Source organism: Panthera uncia, chromosome E1, assembly GCF_023721935.1.
Source record: "Panthera uncia isolate 11264 chromosome E1, Puncia_PCG_1.0, whole genome shotgun sequence".
Taxonomy (NCBI): domain Eukaryota; kingdom Metazoa; phylum Chordata; class Mammalia; order Carnivora; family Felidae; genus Panthera; species Panthera uncia.
In genome coordinates, this window is record NC_064814.1 from 57126695 (window position 1) to 57147071 (window position 20377).

The window sequence follows — 20377 nt, forward strand, 5'->3', positions numbered from 1 at the left end:
TTGACCTTCGGCTTGCTCATCAAGAGAGGCCAACGCGTGCCTTTGCACTTTCCCCGCGAAGACGGCCACCTGCGTGTGCGCCAGGCCAGCAGCATCCTTGCGGGGGCATTCGGGAATAATGAGGACGGTGGTGTTGGAATGTGCGAGTCGGGGAAACGGGTCTGCATAGCCCTTGCCCTCTTGGAAGGAGAGAGTCCCCCCCCCCCCCCCCAAATCCTAGGTCATCCAAGCTGGGTTGTCAGAGCCCTTCCTGATCTTCTGGGACGTGGGCTGAGCTCAAGACTTCAGAGCTCGACCACCTCGTCCCGGGGTTTACCGCCTGGAGTTGTGTTTGGAGACCGTGTGCTTGGCCCTTGGCCAAGTGTCTAGGTGAGGAAGTTCTTTCATGTGTGTTCCTGCAGTGGGCGTGTGTGCCTAGCAGTTTCCGTGTCAGCAGTGATGCTGGCGTGTGGCGCTGGGCGCACAGTAGGTGCTTAATAAACTTTGCCTTTGCTTGGGGTTGTCTCTGTAAAAAGCCGGTTCGTTCGTGGAAAACGGAGTCTTTGTTCTTGCCTTCGGGGAGCCTGAAACAATGTTATCAGATTTTAAGGCTAGCTGCTCTCTTGGAAGTGTGCTCTGGAGCCTGTTGGCCTTTGGTGTTAGGTTTTGTTAGTTGCCTATGGAGTTGCTGTGCATTCCGTTTCCGTGGGAGAGACGGGAGGGATCTCTGGTGGGCTCTCGCACCCGGGAGGCAAGCTGCCGTGTGGTCAGGCCGCACTTCTCACCTTTTGCATTTGGTGTCAGGGAGGAAAACTTTGCTTTTCCACAAACCCCTCTTTGTTACTGCTGACAGAGGGGGAATACCGAGAGCTCCAGTCACTTCTGGTTCTGATCTGGAGGGGTAGGTATGCTTAGCTGGCCGCAACCTTCCCTGGAGTTGCATGGAAATAAATGTCTGGGGCAGCTCAGGTGACACCACTGCCTGGAATAAAAATTCTCTCCTCTTTTAAAGATGGGAAATGGTCTTCCTTGTAAATAGGCAGAAATGACTAAGCACTTGAAGGAGGGTAGGAAAAATTAGCTCTAGGAAGTCTTGTATCCTTGCTATTCTTAGTACAGGTTTATTCCCTGTTTTTCAAATCCTGTGACTCTGGGATGGGATTTAGTCTGTGTAGATTGCCATATTTATTTTCAATTAGTGTGGTAAGTGAGCAGCCACAGCCACTGTGTGCAGAAGGAGAGAGAATTCAGTATTTTCGAGTGCTTTGTGTCAGCGTCTTCTTAGAAGTTCATCTTGGGGATTTAATTTTTCTCTTTGGCCGAACTTAATATAGGTCACTTCTTAACACGTTAGCTTTCGGCACACTCGAATGTCTTAGCCCTGCTGAGTTTTAAAAATACATGCAGAATTCTTCTGTGTTGAATTGCCAGTAAAAGATCACTGTTTAGTTTTTTACTTTAATCTTGCCTGTCTCATTTTAGAAACAGCTGTCTTTTGGTTGATACTGTTTGTTTTCATTTGTTGACAGATCTTTGGTTTCCATGAGAATACAGTAGATGAAGAAAATAACTGAATTATGTGTAAATTCATAGGATGAAATGTAACTTTTTAAAAGCTTTTTAATTCCTTGTAAATTTATTGAAAAAGTATTTTGGTTTTTTTTTGCTGGTGCATCTTAGTTTATTCACTTAGAATCAAGGTGATTTTAGTAGCCAAAGAAATTCCATGTACATTTAATTATCCCATTTTATCTCGAGAATTCAAAGACTATATACAATGTACACATTTTCAAATTTTAGTATTTTAAAATCGAAGTTAAACTACATCGTAGATGCATTTGCTCTGATTTTTTATTTAAAAACACTGCCTTGTAAAATTCCTCCATTAAAAAAGTATGCGTATTAAGAAAAACTAGGTCTCCTCCCATCTCCCAGAAGTCACCACTATTGTTTTTCCTTCTTGACTTTTTTCCTGTAGTTACACAGACATGCTAAATTTGCCACTGAGGTGGACAGGCTGTCCATATATAGGTCTGCAACTTGTCTGTCTCACTTAATAAATGTTAGCTGTATTTAAAATGTATTTGTAGATGGTTCTGTGGCTGTGTCCTGTGCTGTAAGTACTGAGTGCTTTATCTCAGGAGATCTTCCTACCAGGGAGGTGGCTACTGCTGCTATAATGTTACTGTTTTTCCTATTTTATTGGCGAGGAAACTGAAGCACAAAGAAGTTAAAAGTGCCTAGAGTTACCTATAGCTAGGATGTGGCGGGGAGAGGGGTGCGGGCGGATTCAAATCCAGCCCATCTGATGCCTGGGCCCTCTGGTCAGTTCACTGGATCACAGACTACTTTCTGGGGTCAGTGTTCTGGGTCTGCCTCACTCTTGTTCAGGAGTGTTTCATCCCATGCGTGCACTGTGCATGAGTCATTTGCCGGTTTTTCTACTGATGGACAAGTAGATAGCTTTCAAGTTTTTCATTATTTTATAAACGGTGCTGCAGTAGATAACCTTGTACCTGTTTTTCAGGTACTCTTTTACTTCTGTAAGATTACTGAATTCAAGGATAGGAGCTCTGAGTGGTTTAAATTTTAATAGCTATTGCTAGCTTGCTCTCAAAAAAGGCATCATTTACATGCCTGCCAGCAATATGAGAGATTGGGTTTCCTTTACACTCTTAGCAGCCCTGGGTAATGCCGCCGTCGTTTTGAATGTGTATCTTCTGACAGATAAAAAAAGATGATATTCTTCGATTAACAAATGTTTGCGTACCTGGTTTTTGCTGAGCTCTGCCTTAGGTTCTAGGAAATTCAGTGGTGAACAAAACCAGACCAGTCCCTGCTCCTTGGCAGTGAATCAGAGGCCCATTGACTAGATAATCCCACAGACCAGTTTAAAACTATATATTCCACAAATACGAGTGTGTGGTACTTGCCAGGCACAGTTCTGGGTATTTGGAATATGCATTAGTGGGCAACACCGATCATAACTGACCCTGTCTTAGTGTGGGGAGACAGATACTAAACAGATGTAAGCGAATAGTATGGATGGTCAGGTGGTAAATGCTGTGGAAGAAAAAAAGTAGTGTAAAAGGAAGGGGGACGGGTGGGTTTTAAATAGGGTGGTCGGAGCCTTATTGAGGAGATGATGTTGGAGCAGAGACTTGAAGGAGGTAGAGGTGTCAGCTGTGAGGCTGTCTGGAGGAAGAGGGTTCCAGACAGAGGGATCGGTTTTTGCCGATGCCTTGAGGAAGGGTGTGTCTGGCATGTCTGGGGAAGGGCCTGGAGGTCGGTGTGGCCAGAATGAAGTTATGGGGGGGCGTGGGGTGGGGGTGGGGGAGGAGGGGAGAGGAGAGCCCAGGACATGAGGTCATGGGGTGGAGGCACATCTTGTAGGCCCTCGAAGCATTGATTGGTTTTCACGATGGGGACCATTGAAAGTTTGGAGCAGACGAGTGATGTGATACGACTTAGGTTTTAAAAAATCTCTCAGGCTGCTAGATGGGCAGTAAAGGGAGGCATTCATCTAGGAAGAAGGTGATGAGGCTTAGTGTAAAGAATTATTAAGTAGGGGCGCCTGGGTGGCTCAGTCGGTTAAGCGTCCGACTTCGGCTCAGGTCACGATCTCACGGTTCGTGAGTTCGAGCCCCGCGTCGGGCTCTGGGCTGATGGCTCAGAGCCTGGAGCCTGCTTCCGATTCTGTGTCTCCCTCTCTCTCTGCCCCTCCCCTGTTCGTGCTCTGTCTCTCTCTGTCCCCGAAATAAATAAACGTTAAAAAAAAAATTAAAAAAAGAATTATTAAGTAATAGGAGAATACCTAAGAGCAAAAGAAAATTGTAAAGAATGTAGGAATAGCAGGTGTGTGGAGCAGTCAGTGCCTCTAGGCTGAGGCAGAGCACCCAGGGAAGGAATAAATCTTTAAGAGGCCACTCCCAGAACTCAGATCCAGACTCTGTTGGCCCTCTGGGAGGCCACGTCTGCAGGACTTACTGGAAATCCACTTCTGGCTTGCCGGGGGAAGCCACCTGCATCTGGAACTTATTTTTGATGTGACATAGGGATCTAATTTTATTTTTCTTCCAATTTTTTTTTAACATCCATTATTGACTAATTCATAAATTTGTTTGTTTGTTATAACTTCCTAAGTCTCCCAACTACTAAACTTGCAGGTACTTGATCCACCAAAACACGGAAGCTCTGAGTTAGCCCCCCTGTCTTAATACTCCAACATCCCCACACACACTAGTCCAGGATTGTGTGATATTCTTTAATTTGGGTGTCTTACCTGGCTCCCTGTGGACAGAACTGCCTTTGAATCTTAAGGGTTCTGCTTTCTAAAATCTTGGGACTACATCTTACACTAGGTCTTTATGCAGTGAAATTTGATGTGCGTTTTTGGTATAATCATTAAATTGAGTTTCGTCTTCAGGGGAGTATTTAGTAAACATATTTGTGTGATACAGCTGTGGCAGGTAATGTGCGGGGGCGGTTACAGAAGTGAATTCGAGAGCCACAGTTCTCCTCTCAAGGATTCTGATCTGAGGGAGTGGGCGGGGGTGGGGGCCGCTAATGTGAACTGAGGGGCCTAGCGGTAGAAGGTCCTTCTCTGTTGGATCAGAGACGAAGCTGCTACCACCAACAAGAAGAGGTCTGCAGGGAGGTATCTTTGTTCTTTTTCCTCATTCGATAACCGGAGGTTCCCCCCCCCCCCCCCAATTGTATCAGCCTAAACTTGCGTTGCCTTTCAGGCACCCGAAGGTGTCTTTACAGAATTTTTTTGTAAAAAAAAAAAAAAAGGAAGTGTGGTTAGTACACAGTGTTACATTAGATCGGGGTCCAGCACGGGGATCTGGTAGGTCTGTACATGATGCTATGAGCACAAGCGATCCCGTCGGTCACCACATGACACTTTTGCAGCACCACTGACTGTGCCCACGCTGAAACTCTTGTCCCCATGGCTTATTCATTCCATTCCTGGAAGCCTGGGCCTCCCTCTGCCCTCCACCCATTTTGCCCCCAGCCCGTCTGGCAGCCATTAGTTCTCATTCATGGGTTGGTCTCTGCTTTTTGTTACTTTAGTCATTTGTTTTTTAGGGTTTTACATATAAGTGGAATCATACCGTATTTGTTTTTCTCTGACTTATTTCACTTAGCACAATACGTTCTGGGTCCATCCATATTGTCACAAATGGCAAGAGCCCGTTCTTTTTTATGGCTCCATAAAATTCCATTGTGTGTGTGTGTGTGTGTGTGTGTGTGTGTGTGTGTGTACACACACGCATATGTGCTACATCTTTATCTGTCCATCTGTCAGTGAACACACTTGGGCCGCTTCCATATTTTAGGTATTGTAAATAATGCTGCAGGAAGCATAGGGGTACACATATGCTTTTGAATTAGTGTTTTTGTTCTCTTAGGGTGTATAGCCAGTACAGGGATTACTGGATGATATGATATTTCTATTTTTAATTAGTTGAGGAGCCTCCATTCTGTTTTTCAGAGCGGCTGCACTAGTTTGCATTCCCACCGACAGTGCATGAGGTTCTTTTTTCTCTACATTGTTGTCAACACTTGTTATTTCTTGTCTTTTTGATTCTAGCCTTTCTGGCAGCTGTAAGGTGATAGCTCATTTGGTTTTGATTTGCATTCCCTAATATTAGTGATGTTGAACATCTTTTCATGTGTCTTTTGGCCATCTGGATGTCTTTGGAGAAATGTCTATTCAGGTCTTCTGCCCCCCCTCCCTTTTTTTTCCCCTTTTTGTAAGTTTATTTCGAGGGAGAGAGAGTGGACGAGGAGCAGAGAGAGGGGGAGAGAGAGAATCCAAAGCAGGCTCCACACTAACAGTGTGGAGCCTGACATGGGGCCCTGTCTCACAAACCGTGAGATCATGACCTGAGCCAAAATCAAGAGTTGGATGCTTAACCAACAGAGCCGCCCAGGTGCCCCTCTGCCCATTTTTTAAATTGAATTGTTTGTTCTTTTGGTGGTAAGTTGTAGAAGTTCTTTATGTATTTTAGATAGTAACCCTTATTGGATATATCATTTGCAAGTATCTGCTCCTGTTCACTAGGTTGCCTTTTTGTTTTGTTGGTTTCCTTTGCTGTGCAAAAGCTTTTTATTTTGATGTACTCCTAATGGTTTTTGCTTTTGTTTCCCTTGGTTCCGGAGACACAGCTAGAAAAATGTTGCCATGTCTGATGTCAGGGAAATTACTGCTTGTAGTCTCTTCCAGGATTTTTATGACTTCAGGTCTCACATTTAAGTCTTTAATCCGTTTTGAGTTTATTTTTGTGTATGGTGTAAGAAAATGGTCCAGTTTCATTCTTTCGTGTGTGGGTGTCCAGTTTTCCCAACACCATTTATTGAAGAGACTGTCTTTTCCCCATTGTATATTCTTGCCTCTTCTTTCATAGATTAATTGACCATACAAGCATGGGTTTATTTCTGGGCTCTCTAGTCCCTTGACCTGTGTGTCTGTTTCTGTGCCAGGACCATACTGTGTTGATGCTAGAGCTTTGTCGTATAGCTTGAAGTAGGGATTGTGATGCCTCTGGCTTTGCTTTGCTTTCTCAAGATTGCTTGGGCCGTTTGGGGTCTTTTGTGATTCCATACAAATTTCAGCATTATTCTAGTTCTGTGAAAAATGCTGTTGGTATTTTGATAGGCATTGCATTGAATCTGTAGATTGCTTTAGGAAGTATGGACGTTTTAAGGGTATTCATCCAGTCTATGAGCATGAATGTCTTTCCATTTGTTTATGTCATCCTCAATTTCTTTCATCGGTGTTTTATAGTTTATAGGGGTCTTTCACCTCTTTCATTGAGTTTATTCCCAGGTATCTTATTTAAAATTTTTTTAAAGTATTTACTTATTAAAAATTTTTTTAATGTTTATTTCTGAGACACAGAGAGACAGAGCATGAGTGGGGGAGGGGGAGAGAGAGGGAGACACAGAATCAGAGGCTCTGAGCTGTCAGCACAGAGCCCGACGCAGGGCTTGAACCCATGAACCGCGAGATCATGACCTGAGCCAAACTGACTGAGCTACCCGGGTGCCCTTAGGTGTTTTATTCTTTTTGGTGTGTTTGTAATGCCTGACATTCTTTTGTTGATCTTTGTGACAGATGTCCGTTGGTAATGACTTGTGGTGGCGCCTGATGTTCTCTGGATGTGTTTTGCCTGTAGGGAGTAGTAGGTACAGAGCTGTCTTCCCGAGAGGGGTCCTAACGGCTAGTTGTCTTCCCTAATGTTACAGACCAGGAAGTGAGGACTAAAGAGAGGGATGTGACCTGCCTCGTAGCAGAGCTGGCACTGGACTTTAGGGGGCGAGTGGGGCTGTCTTCTGGTTACTGCTTCCGTTGACGCAGAATGAATTCTGTTGATATGCCTCATGGTGTCGCCTGAGCAGAATCCTATAATTGACGTAACTTGATTATAGGTAAAAGGCATGAGACTTTCCCAGTATCATTCCATTTTCCTTAATACTTTCATTCTTTAAATAAATATTTTACTGTTTCTGCTTAATGCATGGCGGGCATGGTGTTGCGAATATTACAACAGGATAGAAATGCTCCTTTCATTATGGACTGGAAGTCTGGTGGTGAATACAGACTCCATGTGGAAAGGGCAGGCTGATGGTGCTGTCCCCAGCACACTGTTTGCCATAGAATACACATGAGCTATAGGTTTTCGTTGCAAGAAAGTCAAAGGACAATGTGCTATTACAATAATGGAGCTTTTATTCATTTACAGCATTTTGACAACACATAGTGGAGCTTCTTGTTTATTTTTAAATTTAGAGAGAATGAGCTGGGGAGGGGGGGAGGGAGGGAGGGAGGGAGAGAGAGAGAGAGAGAATATGAATCTGAAGCAGACTCCACGCTCAGGGCAGAGCCTGATGCGGGACTCAATCCTACCACCCTGGTCATGACCTGAGCTGCAATCAAGAGTCAGATGCTCAGCCAGCCGAGCCACCCGGGTGCCCCTAAGATTTTATTTTTAAGTAATCGCTACACCCAACGTGGGGCTGGATTGTGTAACCCCGAGATCGAGAGTCACATGCTCTACTGACTGAGCCATCCAGGTGCCCCTTTGGAGAAGTGTCAGGTTTGCAGCAAAGTTGAGCAGAAAGAACCGTCCCTTATACCCCGTACCCCGCCAGACGCCCCGCCACCAACATTCCACCTCCGTGTGGTACATTTGTTACAGTCGGTGAACCTGCACATGGTTCTCACCCAGAGTCTGTCGTTTATATCAGGGGTCGCTCTTGGTGTTGGACATCCTGTGAGTTTGGACGCGTGCGATGAGCCGTATCCATTGGCTGTTGTATACAGTACGCATTTTTGCTGCCCTAAGAATCCCGTGTCCCACCTGTTCATGCCTCTTTCCCCCTAAATCCTTGGCAACCACTGATCTTTTTTTCCACTGTTTCCATACTTCTGCCTTTTCAAGAATGTCATATAATTGGAATCCTCCACATTGGCTCTTCTCACATAGCAGTATGCATTTAAGGAGCCTCCATGTCTTTTTGTGGCTTTTCGGCACCGATTGCTGTTGCACTGTGTGGATGTTCCAGTTTATCCCTTCACCGTGGAAGGACGTCGTGGTTGCTTCCAAATTTGGGCGATCATGAGTAAAGCTGTGTAATACAGATTTCTGTGTGGATGTAGTTTTCAGCTCATTTGGGTGAAACCAAGGAGTGCAATTGCTGGGCCGTACGGTAAGAGTAGGAACGCGTGAGAGTTCCTATTGCTTTACACGCTCAGCAGCGTTTGGTGTTGTCTGTGCTTGGGGTTTTATCCGTTCTAGTAGGTGTGCAGTGGTGTCTCGTGTTAATTTGCAGTTTTCTAATGACAGGGGATGTGATGTTGAGCATCTTTTCGTATGTTTATTTGCCATCGCTCTATCGTTTGTGAGGTGTCTGTTCAGAATTTTACTTACTTATTTTTAATTTTTATTTTTTTTTAACATTTATTCACCTTTGAGAGAGAGAGAGAGAGAGAGAGCGCGCGCGCGCGAGCATGAGTGGGGGGAGGGGCAGAGAGAGAGGGAGACACAGAATCCAAAGCAGGCTCCGGGCTCTGAGCTGTCAGCACAGAGCTCGACACACGGCTTGAACCCATAACCGTGAGATCACGACCTGAGCCGAAGTCAGACGCTTAACCGACTGAGCCACCCAGGCGAATTTTGGCCCATCTTTTAATCAGATGGTTCATTTTCTTAACTGTGGAGTTTCAAGGTTTCTTTTTATATTTTGGATACCAGTCCTTTATCAGATGTGTCTCTTGCAAGTATTTTCTCTGAGTCTGTGGCTTGTTCTCACTTCCTTGACAGTGTCTCTTGCAGAGCAGAAGTTTTTAATATTAATGAAGTCCAGCTTATCAATTATTTCTTTCATGGATTCTACCTTTGGTGTTGAATCTGAAAAGTCATTGCTGTACCCAAGGTCATCTAGGTTTTCTCCTGTGGTTTTGCTCTAGGAGTTTTATAGTTGTGCATTTTACATCTAGGTCTGTGACTCATTTTGAGTTAATTTTTGTGAAGGTTGTAAGGTCTCTATCTAGATGATTCTTTTTTTTTCGATGTGGCTATCCAGCTGTTCCAGTGCTATTTGTTGAAAAGACTGTCCTCTCTGTTGAACTGTCTTTCCTTCTTTGTCACAGATCAGTTGACGGTATTTGTGTGGCTCTGTTTCTCGTGCTGTTTGTTCCATTGCTACATTTGTCTATTCTTTCATGCTATGTGTTCCTAAATTTCTTTTTTCTTTTTTTCAAAGAGAGTCCCCCTTTTTTAAAATTTTTATCTTTTTGAAGGTGGGAGAGGCAGAAGGAGGGGGGGGGGAGAGAGAGAATCTTAAACAGGTTCCCCCAACGGGGAGCCCCGCAGGGACCTGATCTCATGACTGTGAGCTCATGACCTGAGCCAAAAATCAACAGTCGGGTGCTCAATCGCCTGAACCACCCAGGCGCCCTAAATTTCTTAATTAAAAACTTGGCGGTGGCACCTGGGTGGCTCAGTCGGTTGAGCACCTGACTCTTGATTTTGGCTCAGGTCGTGATCCCCAGGGTCCTGGGATCAAGCCCTGCATTGGGCTCTGCACTGAGCGTGGAGCCTGCTTGAGATTCTCTTTCTCCTCCTCTGCCCCTCCCCTGCTTGCATGCTCTCTCTAAAATAAAAATAAGAAGAAGAAATTTTTGCATTGGAAATAATAAATGTTCGTGGTAAAATAATTCATAATATCTAACATGAGAGGAAAAGTCCATATAAGCTCATCCCTCAGATAAGCACTGTTAGAGGCCTGGTATATGTCTTTCCCAGTTTTTAAGAATTGTACTCATTCTGATGATTTAAAAGTGGAATCGTGCTGCCTATGCCATTCTCAAGCTTCACTTTGTTTTTGATATAGATTATGTCATCGATTTTTAAATAGGTATTAATTTTTGTGGTTACACAATATAGATGCATTATGATTTTTTAAATTAAGTTCCCATTGAGAAATACTTGTGCCATTACAGTAATGCTGCAGTGAATATTCTTGTACCTGTTTTTGCACACTCATGTGAGTGTTTTTTGTGGTATAAATTCCTCGAACTGGAATTACTGAGTCAGAGAATGTGCACATTTAAAAATTTAATGACAAATCCAAATTCTCTTTCAAAAAGGTTCGACAGTTTACAGGCTCCCCATCAGGGCATGAGAGAGAATGTCTAGCTCCTTAATTTAACAAATTAAGTTCTTTGCATAGGGGGGAGTTGACTTCTTTGTCCCGTGTGTAGCAGGTGCAGCAGAAATTTCCCCCAGTTTTTTTAAATTCAAAAAATTTTTTTAATGTTTATTCTTGAGAGAGAGAGAGAGACAGAGCACAAGTGGGGGAGGGGCAGAGAGAGGGGGAGACACAGAATCTGAAGCAGGCCCCAGGCTCCCAGCTGTCAGCACAGAGCCTGACACGGGGCTCGAACTCACAAGCTGGGAGATCATGACCTGAGCTGAAGTCGGACGCTCAACTGACTGAGCCACCCAGATGCCCCTCCCCCAGTTTGTTTTTTAATTTTGAGATGTTTCGGCAAATGGAAGTATTTTAATTTTTATGTGAATTAAAAGTGTTTTCCTTTATAGCTTCTGGATTTACTTCTACCTCTTTGTGGTCTAGTATTTGCTTTTAAATATTTGATCACCCTGGGATTTGTTTTGATGTAAGGACTGAGATAGGAATCCAGCTCCTACAATTTATTTTCAAATGGCTAACCAAAACTTCTTGTACCATGTGGTGATTAATCCATTTCTCTCCATTGACTTTGAAATGCCACTGTTTATTATATGCTAACTATCCAGGAATACTTGAGTCCATTTCTGGATTGTATTTTGTTCTGTTAATTTATCTATTCCGGTGTAATACCATAACAATATTGCTGTACCTATTTGCAATAACAATTGTACCTAATTGCAATAACAATTGCTGTACCTATACTTTTCTAACGTTTTAGTATTTTAAGAGCCAGGAACCCCTCATTGTTCATCTTCTCAAGTTTTCCCCCGCTACTCTTTGGTATTTATTAATTCAGATAAAATTTGGAATGATCACATTAAGTCTGCCCACCATGCTCCCCTTTCCTGCCCACCCCCCATAAAAGGCCTGTAGAGAAAAGCTCATTGATTGAGTTTAAAAAGTAAAGATATCTCCAACAAAAATCTTTACAATTAAAGTGCTTTATGAGACTTTAAATGCATTAAGTATATTATTACTCCTTCAGATTCTTAAAATTAAAAAAAAAATTTTTTTTTAATGTTTATTTATTTTTGAGACAGAGAGAGACAGAACATGAACGGGGGAGGGTCAGAGAGAGGGAGACACAGAATCTGAAACAGGCTCCAGGCTCTGAGCTGTCAGCACAGAGCCTGACGCGGGGCTCGAACTCACGGACCGTGAGATCATGACCTGAGCCGAAGTTGGACGCTTAACCGACCAAGCCACCCAGGCGCCCCCTTAAAATTTTTTTTAATGTTTATTTATTTATTTTTGAAACAGAGAGACAGAGTGTGAGCTGGCAAGGGGCAGAGAGAGAGGGAGACACAGAATCCGAAGCAGGCTCCAGGCTCTGAGCTGTCAGCAGAGCCCGATGCAGGGCACGAACTCACGAAGTGTGAGATCATGACCTGAGCCAAAGTGATGCTCAACTGACTGAGCCACCCAGGCGCCTCGATATAATAGTATTTTTATAGGATACTCTTCCCACTTACAGGAAGAAATGTTCATGATCTATTCAATAATCTTTTTTTTTAATGTTTATTTATTTTTTTTTGAGAGAGAAAGAGAGAGCGTGAGTGGGAAATGCAGAGACAGAGGGAGACCCAGAATCTAAAGCAGGCTCCAGGCTCTGAGCTGTCAGCACAGAGCCGGACAGGAGGCTGAAACTCATGAACCACAAGATCATGACCTGAGCTGAAGTCGGATGCTTAACTGACTGAGCCCCCCAGGTGCTCCTTAAATAGTGTTATTTTTAATGACTGTGTAGTATTACATTGTATGGATTCCCTAATATGTGTAATATTCTCCATGAATATTTAAGTTTTCAATTTTTTTCTATTACAGATAGCACTGTAGTAAACTTCCTGACACATACGTTTCTAAACATTTGTGCAGATATTTCCGTCAGTAAATCTGTAGTTGTTTCAAAGGTTGTGTACATTTAAAATTTGTACTTTTAAAATATGTACTTTTGATACATATACATTTTGATGTATTCTTGTGTGTTAGGAATACTTCTCTCAGAGCAATTGGAAATCCAATCTCTAGTGGCTTACACAAGTAAAGGATTCAGTGTGTGTTTGTGTGTTTGTGTGCGTGTGTAGCAAGTTCAGAAGTAAAGAAAGCAGTCCAGGGCAGGTTCAACTGCTCGAGGATGGCGATGGTCCAGGTTTCTTCTTTTCCTTTCCTCCCATGTGAACCTGCTTGTTTATTTTGAGAGGGAGAGAGAGAGCATGCACGCAAGCAGGGGAGGGGCAGAGAGGAAGAGAGAATCCCAAGCCGACTCTGTGCTGATAGTGCAGAGCTCGCTGTGAGGCTGGATCCTGCCAACTGGGAGATCATGACCTGAGCCGAAATCCAGAGTCAGACGCTCAGTTGTCTGAGCCACCCAGGTGCCCCTGCAGATTCAGTTCTGATTGCCCCTTGGGAGTATTTATTCCTTTAGGTCTTTTAGTATTTCCTTTATTATGTTGGTTGGATCCTCTCCTTAAGGCACATGGATCATCCTTATATCGGACGTTTTTGTTTCAGGCCTTTTTGATCTGTTTCATAATATTAAAGTATTTCTTAATGTTGGACAAATTTTTGTATACTTGGGATAAACTCAAGTTGTTTGTTCTAACTAGTATGCATCTAGATTCGATTTGCTAATGTTTTAACTGTTTTGCGATTATATTCGTAAGTGCAGTTGGCCTGTGTTTCCATTTTGGAACTACCTTAGGTTTTGGTGTCTTGATTATCCAAGCCTGGTAAAATAAACTGGGAAATATTGTATCTTTTACTATACTGAGGAAAGTTTAAATAATGTAGGAAATATTTATTCCCTATAGATTTGATAGAATTTGTTTTGTTTTCTGTGAGGTTTCATCTTGAAATTGTAAAGCTCCTTTGTAATCTTTTTGGTCATTTTTCTATTGTTAGACAGTCAACATTGTTGCAATTAGTATCTATGATTACTCTTTTAGGATAAATTCTTGTTAGTGACATTGCTTGATTAAAGAATATACAGACTTTTAAGACTTTTTTTTTTAATGTTTGTTTAGTGTTGAGATAGAGACAGAGTGTGAGCCAGAGAGGGGCAGAGAGGGGGATGGAGACACAGAATCTGAAGCAGGCTCCAGGTTCCGAGCTGTCAGCACAGAGCCCGATGTGGGGCCCAAACCCATGAACCGTGAGATCATGATCTGAGCCAAAGTCAGACGCTTAACCGACTGAGCCACCCAGGCGTACCCAGCTTTTAAGACTTGTTGTTGACTACCACATAATCACCTGTCTTGAAATAGACCCTGGATTTGTTTTAATCAGGTACAGTAAGGTGACAGATACAGAGACAACTGCCTTTGAAAGAAGAGTTTATTACTTACAGTCGCCAAGAGGGAGGCATGCTGTGTCTTGCAGGGTCCCATGGAAAAAGGCCAGGTCACATAGGCAGAAGGAGCACGGGGAAAGCATGGCCTATAGCCTTCATTGTCTCCGTGGAAGGGAACAGGTGGGACAGAGTAGGCGAGATTGAACAAGGTTAGGATTGTATGGTTTGAACGATGTCAGAGTGCTCTGGTCTATGGGGGTTGTCTCTGGTTTTCTGATACCTGGCCGTGCATGGGGTTTAGGGCAGGGGGAAGTACCGGCTTGGTGTGTAAGAGTTAGATCAGTGAGGTAGTTGTAGTGTGGACTTGGGATTAGTTGGTTTGCATGCGGTAGGCATGTTCATAGGTGCATTATTACCCAGAGGAATTAGCCAGCCCTGGGAGGGGCAGTCCCTTCCTGGCAGTGGGGCCCCATGATGTTAAAGCCCCATAAAATATGGAAAACAAAAAATGTTAATTACGCCATCCTTTAAGATTGTAGTCTTTTGTGCTCCCACCAGCAGTGCCTGAGCACGCCAGCACTAAATAGTGGTGTCTTAAAAAAAAGTCCCCCAAAAATTGGCTGGTGAGCAGGAGTCTTGTTCAGATTTGCATTTCTTTGGTTTCTGTTCGGCTTTTGCAAACGATCTATCTTTATCCTTTAACCATTAGATCATGTTTGTCTCTTTATCGTTCATTAAGAGCTTTTCATATGAAGGCATTACTCCAGCAAGTCTAGGTATTTTTTGGGGTGTGAAACTTTGTTGCCATCAGTCTGAATTAGTTTGGCAAAGTGATCAAAGGAGAGCAAGTGATGGTGTTGGGAGGGCGTCACCTGTACAGGTGGAAACGTCACCTGCCTGTGGACCACGTCCACTCTTTCAACAGCCTTAAAGACACTTGTGGATGAAACCTTCTCTTTATTCTCATCACCAGAGTATTTCTTGTGTGGTGATTAAGAAAGGGAAAGCCTTTTTGTTTGGTTATTACTGAGTGACCTGGTTGAATTTGGGACAAGAAATGAAATTATTTCCTTTATGCGCTGTCTTCTTGCATTAAAAGACGTTTTTTAAACTTTGAAAAATACCCATGGATATTTTAATTTTTTTAAAATGTTTTTATTTATGTTTGAGACAGAGACAGAGCATGAGCGGGGGAGGGGGCAGACAGACCCAGAAACTGAAGCAGGCTCCAGGCTCTGAGCCGTCAGCACAGAGCCCGACATGGGGCTTGAACCCCTGAACCGTGAGATCGTGACCTGAGCTGAAGTCGGACGGTTAGCCGACTGAGCCACCGAGGCACCCCATCCCATGAATGTTTTATACGCGGTGTTTGCACAGTTTTGGTAGGATGGCTGGGTCTTGCCTGCACGTGTGCAGTATTTCCATCAAACTTCATTCTGCTGTGACATGGCGAGTGTCGGTAAGTGTCGGTGCAGGACGGAGAGGACGCCCGCGGAGCTTTGGGGACCCGCTGTCGATTTGGATGGGCCTCTGCACAGTAGGGACCGTTGACCTGTTGTCTAGACTGGCACTCGCTTTGTGAGTTGATGGCAGATCGCTCGCCTTTGTCACTTTTGACCTCCGGGCTGGATACTTCTTTGTTGTGCAGGGCCGCCCTGTATGCCCTAGGGTGTAGCGGCATCTGTGGCCTCTGCCCAGTGGGTGCCGGGACCCCTCCCCCATGCTGTGAAGCCCAGAAACGGTTCCCACCTCGCCAGATGCCCTCTGGGGAGCAGAGGCACCTCCAGTTGAGAATCACTGGTTTATGACCAACTGCTTTCAGATGCCCCTTTACCATTCCGATGTAAAATTATGCACACGATGAACAGAATAATCTGACAGTATGATGCTCTTACTGTAAGGGAAAGTAATTTGTAAGTAAGTAATGTATTTCAGCATGTAAGCGACCAGTGCGAGTCAATGAAAGAGAAGCCCTAGGAGGTGGTCTGAACACCTGATTCTAGTTCCCACTCATGTGATGAGGGAATGCTCTGTGTTCATCTCCTGTGTTAAATACCTGTGGTCACAGGGAGGTCTGTCTGGGCCTTGGCAGGTCAGCATTTCGCCCCTTGCCCCCCCCAGTATCAAGGTCAGTGCTCTCTGCTTGAAATGTTTTACCTGTTGGTTTCTCATGTCACCATCTAGGGACATAAGAATTACTTTTCTTTATGCACTTGTAGGCACGTTGGCTATTTACCAAAGTTGCGATCCCTCTTATGTATGACCTTGATGTTTCTGAAAAGCTCATAAATAACGCATTCAACTTGCCTTATAAATAACATATAAACTCTGTATTTTTATATACTTATGAAGAACTTTTTTCTGATAAGTAACTTCCAATGTCAATTTTGTAGCTAGATGGTGGCCTTTTTATAACACAAGTGTAGGCAGATCGGAAATTACATCTACATTTTAGGTTTTCTGTGTTAGAATGAAGAACTGTGTACATAAGGAATTTGAATTTACAGTATGATAAAACAGGATTCTAATAAAGGTTTGACTTTTTCCCTATACATGATAAATATTTTATTTTTATTATTATTTTTTTTAACATTTATTCATTTTTGAGAGAGAGCGTGAGCAGGGGAGGGGCAGAGAGAGAGGGAGACACAGAATCCGAAGCAGGCTTCAGGCTCTGAGCTGTCAGCACAGAGCCTGACTGGGGCTCGAACCCACAAGCCATGAGATCATGACCTGAGTCAAAGTTGGATGCTTAACTGACTGAGCCACCTCGGCGCCCCCTCATATGATAAATCTTAAGAAGATTCGAAACCAATTACTACTTTATATTAAAGGAATGGGTAATAACCAGAAACAATTAAATTTTTTGACTAAATAGTTCTCCATTGTGACTTGTGTGTGTGAATGTGTATAAAAGCCCCATTATCTGGAATGGTGGGGGAATGATGTTTTATGAGCATATTATTTTTCAGCTAATTTAGACTTAAGCTGTCAACACAGAAGAGGCAAGACAAAAAAAAAAAAAATAATAACCCTACGCGTCCTTTCTCTGGAACGTTGTAAACACCTGGGAGGTAAAAAGATGCGTAGGTAGACCCCCTGCCCTCCACTCGTCCACGTGTCATGACTGTCGGTGTGCAGCGAGTCTTGTTTTTTCTGGAACCCTCTCTCTACCTCCTCTCCTGGATTTTTGGATAGCAAATCTCAGGCATGCACGATTTCATTTGGAAATAGTTTGGGATGTATGTAAACATAGCTACAGTACCATTATAACACCTAAAAACTAAAAACAGTTCACAATAATTCTTCATCATCAAATGCACAGGCGGGTCATGGCTGAAATTTTTTCCTCTGTCTCAGTTTAAAAAGTTGAATTTGTTCAAATCAGGATCCAGAATAAGGGCCATTCGTAAAATCGGTTGATGCGTCTGGTCTCTTTTTGTCCCTTATAATTCATTTGTTGAAGAAATCCATCCCGTAGCTATGTCCACTCTTGGAACTTGCTGATTGTGTCCATATTTTGGTGTTCTCCATATGCTTCTGCCTTCTGTGTTTCCTCTAAATTGGAAGTTAGATCTAAAGTCATAATCAGGGGTGCCTGGGTGGCTCTGTTGGTTAAGTGTCTGACTTTGGATCAGGTCATGATCTTGTGGTTCATGAGTTTGGGCCCCGTGTTGGGCTCTGTGCTGACAGCTCAGAGCCTGGAGCCTGCTTTGGATTCTGTGTGTGTGTCTCTCTCTCTCTCTCTCTCTCTGCCCCTCTCCCACTTGTGCTCTGTCTCAAAAAAACCCCATTAAAACATTAAAAAAAAATACAGGAAACATTAAAAAATTTTCAAGTCATAGATCTGGGTTTTTTGGTTTGCTACATGGTTTTGTTATCTTGTGTGTGTGTGTGGTGGTTTCGTTTTGCTTTTTTTTTTTTTTTGTTTTTAAGTTTAAGAGACAGAGAACACCAGCAGGGGAGGAGCAGAGAGAGAGGGAGAGAGGGGATCCCAAGCAGACTCTGAGCTTGAACGCATGTACCCCGAGATCATGACCTGACTCAAAATCAGGAGTGGGTGCTCAACCGACTGGGCCACCCAAGCGCCCCTCGTTTTGCCTTTTTGAAGACTGTCTCAGAGTAGTAGTCTGTACGTCTGTCGGGGGCACGTCGTGTCAGGTTGTCTCTTTTTGAGATGTAAGGCCATTGATGATCATTTCCTAGATTTCTCCATTCAGTAGGGTTTGTAAACAGTAATTAATAGCTGTCTACGTCTATAAAGAAAAATTCTCCGCGTGTGTTTTGCTACTTTAAGGTACAGTGTGTGTGGGACTTGGGCGATAAAGGAGTGATACTTTACCCTGGGGAGTTTTCAAACTAACGACATGGTTGCCCAGAATCCTTCCAAGGTGAGCAGTCAGGTTCTTTTTTCCTTCATGCATGAAGAATATGTGGATTTAAATAATGTGTATTTGTGTTTTACTTCGTTATCGTTATTTTGGTTGGTTGTATTAGTTTACTACGGCTCCCCCAACAAATCACCACAAACGGGATGACTTACAACAACAGAAATTCACGGTCTCACGGTTGAGGAGGCCAGAAGTCCTGGATCAGTATCTCTGGGCCGGAGCATCAGGCGTCGGCAGGGCTGCGCTCCCTCCAGAGGCTCTAGGGGGCGTCAGGTCTGGTCTCTTCAGCTTCCGGTGGCTGCTGGCATCCCCTGGCCACCTGGCTCCATGCCTGCCTGGTGGTCCTGTCGCCTGGTCCTCTGTGTGTCTCACAACGCCCGTTTCTTTCTTGTAAAGGTGCATATAGATTGCGTTTGGGGCCCACTGGGTAATCCACAAACTCCTGAAGATCCTCAGTCATGTCTTTTGCCATATAAGGTTAATATTTTAGGTTCTGAGGATCAGGAAGTGAACGTGTCTTGGGGGGGAGCGGTGGTACTTTGATGTTCAAATGATCTCTTTGGCCCACCGTATCCTCTAAGACTCCTAAGTCCTGTGACACGACCCCAGTAGATGCCAAGGTGTTTCAGGTTTGTTCTGTACACTTCCTATCCCAGGCCTGGAGTCGGTCTTTTTTTTTTCCCCTGAGGAGCCCTAGTTCCTTGTAGTGGGAAACTGTATTTAGAGACCACATTCTGGGTGCCAGGATGTAGCATGTATTATTGTTCCAAAATAAATTACACTTCACCCTGTTTCCTTAAACAACGTGGGCTGGACATCATTAAATCTTTTATCAACGATTTATTATTACGAGTATGAGCTTGGGGACTGAGCTGTAAGCTGGTGACTTTTCCAGTGCTGGTGTATTTTGAACTTACGTTTGTTTGCTTTTATATTAAACGGTATGAGATTTTAGTTCGGCTCTAGTTATGGTTTGTTTTTCTCTGTGACCCAGGCCTCCTGATGTCCGTGAGGTCTGTTTCTCTCTTCTGAGGCTTTTCAACGTACTGTCTGCAGTCCTGTCTAAACTCTGCTTTTTCTCTGTGCTTGTTCTCTGTCCAAGTCCAAGAAAACTAAGGGTTATTAGGAGATAAAATCAGATCTTACAGAGTATATTAACACTAAGTAGGACAGGAAGAGAAGTCTGCTTCTCAGCTAAGTATTTAAATGCATCTGTTTTTCATTCTTATTGACTGTGAAGACTGGGGGTGGGAGGGCAGGGCGGTGGTTGTGTGTGGAGGGGTATTCGGGCTTTGCTGCGTGGTCAGTGTGGCCAAACCTCTAGTTAAAGCATCAATAAAGGCATTCATTTTTTTGAATTTGAAGACCAGAGTTTAACCTGTAGCATTTTAAAAAATAAACTTTATTTGAGGATAGTTGTGGACTCACAGAAAAGTTGGGAAGAGGGTACAGAGTTTTCATGCTGCACACGTAGTGTCCTCCATTAATAACAGCGTGCTTTAGTACGGTACGTTCGTCAAGTTAGTGAACTTAATGGCGATACGATATTCTGAACCAAAGTCCATGGTGTGTTCAGATTTCCTCAGCTTTTTCTCAGTGTCCTTTCCGTGTGCCTAGACCCTGTCTGGATAGCACATTGCATTTAGTCCCTGTTTCTCCTCTCGCTGGACTGACAGTTTCTCTGACTTTGTTTTTGGTGAGCTTACCGTTGTCAGGAAGGACTGGTCAGGTGTTTTGTAGACTGCCTCCCCAGTTGCAGTCTGTCCCATGTTTTCCTCATGGTTAGACTAGCGTGGTGGGTCTCGGAAGAGGACCACCCAGGTTAGGGCACCACCCTCGCTGGGGCCGGTCGTGTCGTCAGCACTGATGGCAGCCTTGACTTGCCTGCTGAGCATGTGTGTTACCGTTTCCGGGAGCTTTCGACCCCCCCACCCCCGTTCCTTCCTTGTGGATT

The 20377-nt window shown here is 43.8% G+C and overlaps 1 protein-coding gene across 4 annotated transcripts in view; it reads left to right on the forward strand.

The window, feature by feature from the left end:
* RABEP1 (rabaptin, RAB GTPase binding effector protein 1) overlaps positions 1 to 20377 on the forward strand; it is a 102546-nt gene that overhangs the window by 711 nt on the left and 81458 nt on the right. The window lies entirely within an intron of this gene.